Source organism: Protopterus annectens, chromosome 8.part1 (genome assembly GCF_019279795.1).
Source record: "Protopterus annectens isolate FY-2018-M chromosome 8.part1, PAN1.0, whole genome shotgun sequence".
NCBI lineage: Eukaryota > Metazoa > Chordata > Ceratodontiformes > Protopteridae > Protopterus > Protopterus annectens.
In genome coordinates this window covers 439235738-439245008 of record NC_056742.1, presented here as the reverse complement: position 1 = coordinate 439245008, position 9271 = coordinate 439235738, and positions in this window count along the sequence as shown.

The following is a 9271-nucleotide window of genomic DNA, read 5'->3' as shown; positions in this document are numbered from 1 at the left end:
CAGATGATTCCACAATCATCTGTGCTCCCCCATCCATTCCAACTCTTTTAAAACTAACTCAAGATGCCTTCTCCACCACAAAACAATGGATGAAAGACAACCATTTAGCACTCAATGCTGCTAAAACTAAACTTATGATGTTTACCTCCTCTAAAACTAAGAACTTCGATCGAAATTTATTCTCCATCACCAGCCAAAATAAAACACCTCTTGAGCTGGTATCTGAAACCAAACTACTAGAGTTCAAATCAATGACAGGCTCAAATTCAACTCCCATCTACTACTAAACATAAAAAAAACCCACCAAAAACTTGGTATGCTCTACCGACACAATTGGTTCTTCACCTCAACTACTAAACTTACTCTTTCTACTACATTTCTTTTACCTTCCCTTCTCTATGGAGCCCCTCTTCCAACAAACCTACAATCATCTCTCAAAACCAAACTTTCCTCTTTTTACAATAAAATCACCAGATTCGCCACTAGCAACAAATCATCAACCCATCACTATGAATCTCTCCACAAACTCAACTGGCTAGAGCTACCAAACTACCTCTCCTACACTCAGCTCACCTATGCACACAAACTCATTTTTCAGCCATCCCTCTGTCCCTCCCTCTCCACTACCTTTAAAATGCACTACACACAAAGACTTCTCAGATCAAACAATCAAAACCTAATAGAAGTTTACAGACCCCTCCACCCCCCAGGACAATACCTCCTGGCACACTCTCTAGCATGCTTATGGAAATCCCTTCCCCCCTCCATTCATACCATTACTAGCCTCCCATCCTTTAAAAAGTCACTCCACTCTCATCTAACTTCCACATGGGAATGCTCCTGCTCTCATCCCTCATAACCTACACTTTACTTCAACACTTTTTCCCTTCCTTCTCTCAAATCCCAGGTAACAAATTCTTGCTTGCTTCTATTATACAACTCCTTACTAATATCTAGCAATTCCTTACCCTACTGCATCTAACTACCTATCCTCAATCCTACTAGAGAAGAAAGAAAGAAAAAAGTATATATATTATACTTTTGACATTATTACCTTTGATTGAAATGCTTTTGATCAGTCTGTTTACCTCTGTAATCTTCATGCAATCTATGTGTGTATATTAATCTTTGTGTAATCTGTATGAGGAGATTTTTTTTCCCCAGGACTCCATTGAAAATGGGTTCTTCAGGCCCAATGGACTATCCTGGTTAAACAACTGCAAATAAATAAATAAAATAAATAAATTGCCGATATTTGTATGTGCACATTCCTATTATTTATGTCTGCAAATGGAATGCATGTGTTACAGAGAATGTACTTCTACATATTGTTGTTTGCATGTGTGTATGCATATATACCTGTTACGAACTCACTGACCTCCATGGGATGGTCCAATTAGAACCGGGACATCCAACCCTGACATGCCTGGATCCATAATTTCATACCCATAGTTCTTCCACCCCACTCGTGTTGAATTTACATGCATAACTTCCATTATCCACTTGTTATCGTAGCCATGACACACCTTTACACATTGCCATCTCCAGAGCGTTTGGGGCCCTACGCATATTTTGTCCCACCTCGTGTATTCACACGCTCTCCCACCATGTAATATTTGCACATACGTGCCTTTCCTGGGGTTATGGATTACGGCCATTTGCGCTTTACAATTTTTGGTAGTCCCAGCATGGACTACTTTCCATCTGTGTGTAAAGTAGACTTAGCAATTCAACTATGTTACTCCCACTGGTAAAACCCTGCCTGTGGTTTGAGTAGCAGTGCTCTGCTCACTCCTGGACAGCTCTTTATGACATATGCTGACAGCACTATATAATACTATATTTGCTCTTGATTCCCCTCACATCCCTTGTGTATGCTTTATTGTTACGACGTTCATTTTTCATATATGTATATATATATATATATATATATATATATATATATATATATATATATATATATTTATATATATTACATCTGTACATACATATATACATTTCCTATGCTGGACGCTGCTTACACTCGCGCAGGCGCACTCACATATGCTTACTGTGTGTTACATATGTTTACTGCCGCTTATTTGTGCTTACTTGTGCTTTATTCATTATGACAGTACCACTTTGATTGAAGGGATCTGGTTCATAGTCCCATGCGATACTCACATTCACTTTTACATGTTTTAATGTCGGCTTTACAGCAGAACGACATTCATTCCACAAAAAAAATGATATGTGCTATATTTGAACTTGAACCATGAATGCCTGTTCATTAGGTGGATGCTCTCAAAACTACACTATTGGTGTTCTGCTTCATTTATATGTATACCCATGGTTCATAGTTACCCAAACACACCCCTCAACACTTGACTTACACAGCAGGCATCCATTTTCCTGTTGGGAAAACCACACTACTACACATGCGCCATTTCCTACTGCTCTGGACCTGTGCTGCATGTTGACTCACTCAAAGTGTATTCAGTCCTCCAAAGCCTATAGTCCTAGCACATACGTGTGTTTGATTGTCAGGGTGTTCATGTGGTCATCCAGGTTTAGGCTTGTCTGACTGGGGACCAGGACTGCCTTGTATCTGTTTGAAAGTCAGATTTCGCACGTGGACAAGGTTACTCCCACTGTTAGCATCCTACCTGTGGTTAGAGACACAGGGATTTTGGCCACCTCTGGCCAGCTTGATATGTCAGCACTAGATAATACGGGTGTTCTGCTGCTATTTTCCTTCGCATTCATTATGAATGCTTTCTTGTTCCCATGTTCGTTCTGTATATATATATATATATATATATATATATATATATATATATATATATATATATATATATATAGAGGGTTGCCATCCTTTCAAATGGCCAAAGTGGGACATTTATGGTACAAACGTCAGATTTTGCAGGCTGACACATACCCACAGCCACTACAAAGGACAGAACCTCACTTTTATGCCTAAATGTCAGCTTATTCTTGTAGCATTTTAGTTGCTTTTTCTGTTTCTTATAACATTTAGGTGTTTCAGATACAGAATAACTGTTTTATGCAACTATTACATAAATATAGGAAATAATTTTGTCATTAAATCTCAGGACAGCTGCCATTTTACATTAATTGTACAGGACACAACTGCCCAAAGAGGGACTGTCCCTCGCAAAGTGGGACAGGTGGTTACCCTATATATATATATATATATATATACATATGTATATATATATATATATATATATATATATATATAGTGTGTGTGTGTGTGTGTGTGTGTGTGTGTATGTGTGTGTGTGTGTGTGTGTGTGTGTGTGTGTGTTCGTACGCATGCATACACATCTATATGATTTAATTACTTTGATCATACTGTTAAATGACTGTGCTGTTTGCTATGTTTGTGATAACATCGAAGTTAGGTATAACTGGCGTGGCTTAGTGGTAAATCACATTTATTGTGATGTGTAGGGTCTTGGTGTCGGGCCTGGTCGATGCGGTTTATTGTGTTGCTGGGAAGAACAAGGGCCATTGGACAAAGGGTGAGTACAACACTTTTCAGCTGCGGTTTTCCGTTTAACGGCCAATTCACATCACACAAAAACCTTCTGCATTCTTACTGTGATACGTCACCCCAGTTCACATTTCAATGGTATTATATTGTTATACAGCATAAAATTAGCAAGATATGCTTGTATATGGATTACGCGTCATAAATGGTGTGCTGCAGTCGAACCAGCAACATCTGCTCGATAGTCGGATGCTCTAACCACTACACTATTAGTGTTCTGCTTTATTTATATGTATACCCATGGTTCATAGTTACCTGAACACATGCCTCAACACTTCACTAACACAGCAGGCATACATTTTCCTGTTGGGAAAACCGCACTACTACACATGCATCATTCCCTACTGCTTTAGACACTTGGCTCACTCCAAGTATATTCAGACATCCCAAGCTTATAGTCCTGGGACATACGTTCATGATCATTGTCAGGGTGTTCAGTCTTCCAATTTTCATCTCATCTCACTGTTGACTGGCACTGCCCTCTACCTGTTTGAAAGTCAGACTTAGCAAGGGGACATAGTTCCACTTTTAGCATCCTATCTGTGGTTGGGGATGCAGAGGTGTGCTTACCTCTGGTCAACTTGATATGACAGCAGTAAATATTATGGGGGGTTCCGCTGCTGTTTCCCTTCACATTCGTTATGACTACTATATTGTGATCATGTTCATTCTTCATATATATATATATATATATATATATATATATATATATATATATATATATATATATATATATATCATACACATGCATATACACCTACATGCTTATTTACATTTCCCATACTGCTGAATGACCTCCACTTACTGTCGCACATACACGCTTGCATACCCGCTTACGTCATCTGCTTTAAAGCGCCTTAATCACCCTATATCCGACTGCCATTATTGTGACCATCATATAAAATTAGCCCTTGCATGGCTTGGACCCGGGAACAGGAACACCGTAGTCACTGGTTTTACCACTAAACCATCCATGATACATTCTCTTTGGATGGTAATTAGGATATATGACTTTACTACAGCCATTCCGTAGTACTGGCAACAAATGTGACAGTCGGGTGGTGTACATATGTATAGTACATGTTACTATTCATATGTTTCTGAGACACATATGTATACATTTGCAAGTACACATATTTATGAATTGGACACATACTTGACAACTACTTATATGCATGTATGTGTGATTTGTAGCTATGCAAATATAACTATGTATGTTTATAGATATATAACTACATATCTGGAGTTATACATGGCCATGTATATGAACGACCGCATATGGGAGTTACCTGTATCGTTTGTATACAGGAGTTGTTTGCATCATTACGACGAGGAACCTGGACGGGGTATTCAATTTCTGGACATGTACTATTTAGAAGATGGCTATGGGGATGCTTCATGTGAACATGTGAAAGGTATATATTCTCGATAATGCACGTGGGGAGACGTGCATCACGGTCAGGTGTTTAATCTCGGGTCGTAGGTTCTGCAGGACCGGCTGGAGGCTGAGCAGGGTTGTGGACAACTACTGCTCATACAACTTGTGTCCAGATGTCTACAGGACTGGACATCGTGTCGTGCCACCAAGTCTAATTTTTAGAACAGATACTTATCCCATGAGGGATATCCAAAAATTTTGGGGACCAATGACCTTGATTCTTTTGGATTTACGAAAATGAGGTAGGGTTATACATGCAAGGGATAAATAGTTTGCAATCCTGAGACTGCCTAGGGTGAGACTGCCTACTAGATATGAGTAGGGGTCACTATGTGCAGAAATGGCTGCGCCAAGCTAGCAGCCTGAGTATGTATGGTTTTGGTGGATGTTCATGAAGGGGGCGGGTGCTGTGGAGAGGATGATGGGTATTCAATTATGTATCCAGGTGTGTTGGGGTTGGATGGCTCAGTTCAGGCCAGACCATTATGTGGGTGTGAGCTGGTAACATTTCTGTACATGTGTATCGCACATTTTAATATTCATATGTTTGTGGGATTGTATTCTACAGTATGGCCTGTCAGGTTGTATTGCGGATGTGAATGTTTGTTCTTTGGTTTTCTTTCTGATTCACCCACTGCCCCCCCGTGCACCTCCAGTTCACCTATTGTGCATCCAACCCAGTCTCCCCTTGGCGAATTATTACATTACCTGTCACCCCCCACCCCCATATTCCACACACACCATCCATCCCTTCTCTGGTTGATGGCCCATGGCACAGACAACAGAACACATTGTGTACACTACATTTCTCTGGTACCAATATGGTTGCAAGGATGACCCTAGCATTTTTGATCTTCTACATGCTGTACTTCACGGGCATAGGTACACGCAAATACTTATCTTTCATGACATGGTAGGTAGACCTGGGTAATACCCATTCATCTTTGGGACATCCAGACAAGGATGACTTGGACCCCGAATGGGCAGATATTGAGGGAATGCTCTGACCATTGGTAGGGTTGCCACCTTTGCAAATGACCAAAGTGGGACATTTTCGGGACACACATCAGATTTTACAGGCCAACACATACCCATGGTCAGTACAAAGGATAGTACTTTAGTTTTATGCCTAAATGAAAGCTTATTGTTGTAGCAGTTTAGTTGCTTATTCTGTTTCTTGTAACATTTAGGTATTTTACATACAGAAATAAGTATTGTATGGAACTATTACATAAAATATTGGACAAAATTATGTCCTACAATCGCAGGACATTTAACATTTTTAATATTTTTGGTAAGGACACAACTGCCCAGAGAGGGACTGTCCCTCACAAAGTGGGACAGGTGGTAACCCTAACCATTGGGCTAGGCTTAGCAAAGGGCAGTGGCGCGCTAACACACTGTGTTTCACTTCCACTTGGTATAACAATCAACGCTACAATGGAATACGGGCACAGGGTTTTAAATGTCATTTGTTCGAGGGACAGAGACTCAATATTCAGCTACGTGCCTTTGTGTTTACTTTTTATTTTGGTGTTCGCAAAACTGTCTTGTATGCTTTGCATACATTTCAGTATCCACAGACACTGATAGGAGTGATTATTATTAGAGGCAGGCTATACTAGTCAGCATTTTAGGTTGCGTGTTTGTGACCGACATGTTCACGCCTCCATTCCGTACAGTGCTTAGACACACCCCCTGCACTCATGCACATTTCTATGCACGTGGACGTTGCAGCAGTGCACCTTTATTAATATGCATGTGGTTCTGCTGCGCCATCTCTATGCTGCACGGTCGGCGCAAGGCTAACGCCGTCCTTGCGCCGAGCTTCATGAATCCTTGGGAAAGACTAATGGATGGAAAGACAAAATAAATGTGTGTAATTTTAGTAAACAATTGTTAAAAAGCAAGGCATAATTTTAACTGGTGTATGTGTCTGAGCTCCACCATTTTTATTATAAACCAATGTGATAAAATATTTAATTTTGGGAAAGAATGCATGAACTGGAGTTACATTAAAATGGGAGGTGGGGATAAAGTGTTAAGCACTGATTCTCAATAGTCTAACATGTGATCCCAAAAATACTATCACCCAGTCTCCATGGCATAGAGGGATGGAATTCTAATTGTGACACAGACAACTGAAGATAAACTATCAGCTTAGACACTGGATGAGCCAGTAAAAGTGGCATGGGAAGCAGCTGCATTTTGTTGGCTCACTTACTGTGAGAGGTATGTGTGAGGCCTGTGGTTGTAATTTAACACCTCCTTGTTATCACAAGACAGATTGCTGTTAAAAAAAATGGAATTACAAGGTAATTCCAAGAGATGATGGACACTGATGTCAGCAGCTCTTCACAATTAGACAATTTCAGAAAAAATAATACCATTCCAGAGGCAATACTTCTTGTTTATCTTTACCCTTACTAACCATAGCTGGCCTTATCAATTATGAGCCACAATTTGGACCATGTTGGTGAGACCTCTCCTCTGGTCCCCCCATCTACCACCCGACCTCTCCCTCCACTTGCCAGCTTCTTAAATTTAAAACTATTTCAGATTAGATATCAGGAATTTATGACATTACTGTGTATTAAAATAAAACATGTCATATGACATGTTAAAACAGAAGTAAACTACTGGACTCCTGGATTACCCTCCAATCCAGCATCTCTTATAGGTTCATAGGTGTTTACTAGGCTAATAACCACAAGGGCCTTTTTAAACCTAGCCATGCATCCCAAATCTCTGACAAGTTCTGATACCCTTGAAAAATGTAAGCACGGGGTTGGGAGATGAACCATTTACAGGTTATCTGTGTCCTTTAGAGACATAGGTGCCAAACCAGGGATGAATTTCTGGTTTCCCATCCAGTTGTCCAAGTTGCACTTGAATTGAGTTAGGGAGGAACTCTGCATCACATGGATGGGGAAACTGTTCCATAGATGTGGTAGTCTCTGGGATACATACCTATCTCTCCAGTAGGACCTATTTATATCACAGGCAAGGTTTTAGTCTTTAGAATGGGTAATTCTGGTGCTGTTTATTTTATGGAAATGCAGAAGGTCCATCAGAGTAGGGTCTGACAATGCCCCATATGCCAGATATAGAACTCCCCTCAAAAGCCTGTAGGAGGCAGAATACAGGGATATGGTCTTGAAGCGGTCTGCATAGGACATTTTACTTATGCCCTGTATTATTTTAGTGATGAACCTCTGTGGACATTCCAGTTGTTGGATATGCCTGGTTAGGTACATACCAACAGGGGCATTATACTCAATGATAAGTCTGAAGAATGCTGAATACAGTGGAACAATGACTTCCTTGGACTTAGATGCTATATGTTTGTTTATAAGTTGTGCAATATAGAATGATTTCCACTGTAGACACATGATGGTCAAAAGCTGCTGGGTCAACTCTAAGGGGTGTGTTGTCAATATGATAGTTACCAGGGATGGACGATTTCCTAAAGTATATTATTATGCATTTCTTTGCGTTTAGTTTTAGTCCGTGGTTCTGACACCAGTTGTTTGTCTGTATCAGCCCCTCCTGGAGAACATTTGTGTCAGTGTGAGATTTAATGAAAGCTTCTAATTTGCAATCATCTGCAAATTTACTCAGCCAGAGACCACTGACATTGGCATTGACTTTTTTTTTCAAAACAGGTTTATTGTTTTAACATATAAGAGAAATATCATAACAATTTTATACAAGTAATTAAAAATAGGTATTATTATAATATTCAACAAAACAACTAAAGTATTTACAAAGACATACACTACAATCAGATCAATTAATTAAACTAAAATACCATGCTATTGAAATTAAAAATTTTTTAACAAATTTTGTAAATTATCCCATACAATAAAATAAGATGTTTTTCTATTTGTTCTAGTCCTAATTGTGTTTATTTCCATATGGCACACTATATTCATAACATTTTTAAATTCATTGAACGAAGGAGGTGTATCTGAAATCCAATTTCTAGCTATTATTTTCCTAGCCACTGCTAGAATAGACCATAACAAGGGAAGCTTAACCTTTTAAACACTTTGAGGTACAGGTGTGTTGAATAATATAGGAGATTTAGAAATAATGAAATTATCTGTAAAAAGAGCCTGCAAAAATTCATTAATTGACTTCCAGTATTCTTTCAATTTTATACAGTCATAAAACATATGAGCCCAGTCAGCATTAATTTCTACATTACATCTCTTACATAGATTATCTTTATTATTTATTTTATTCATCATCAAAGGTGTATAAAAGATCTATGTAAA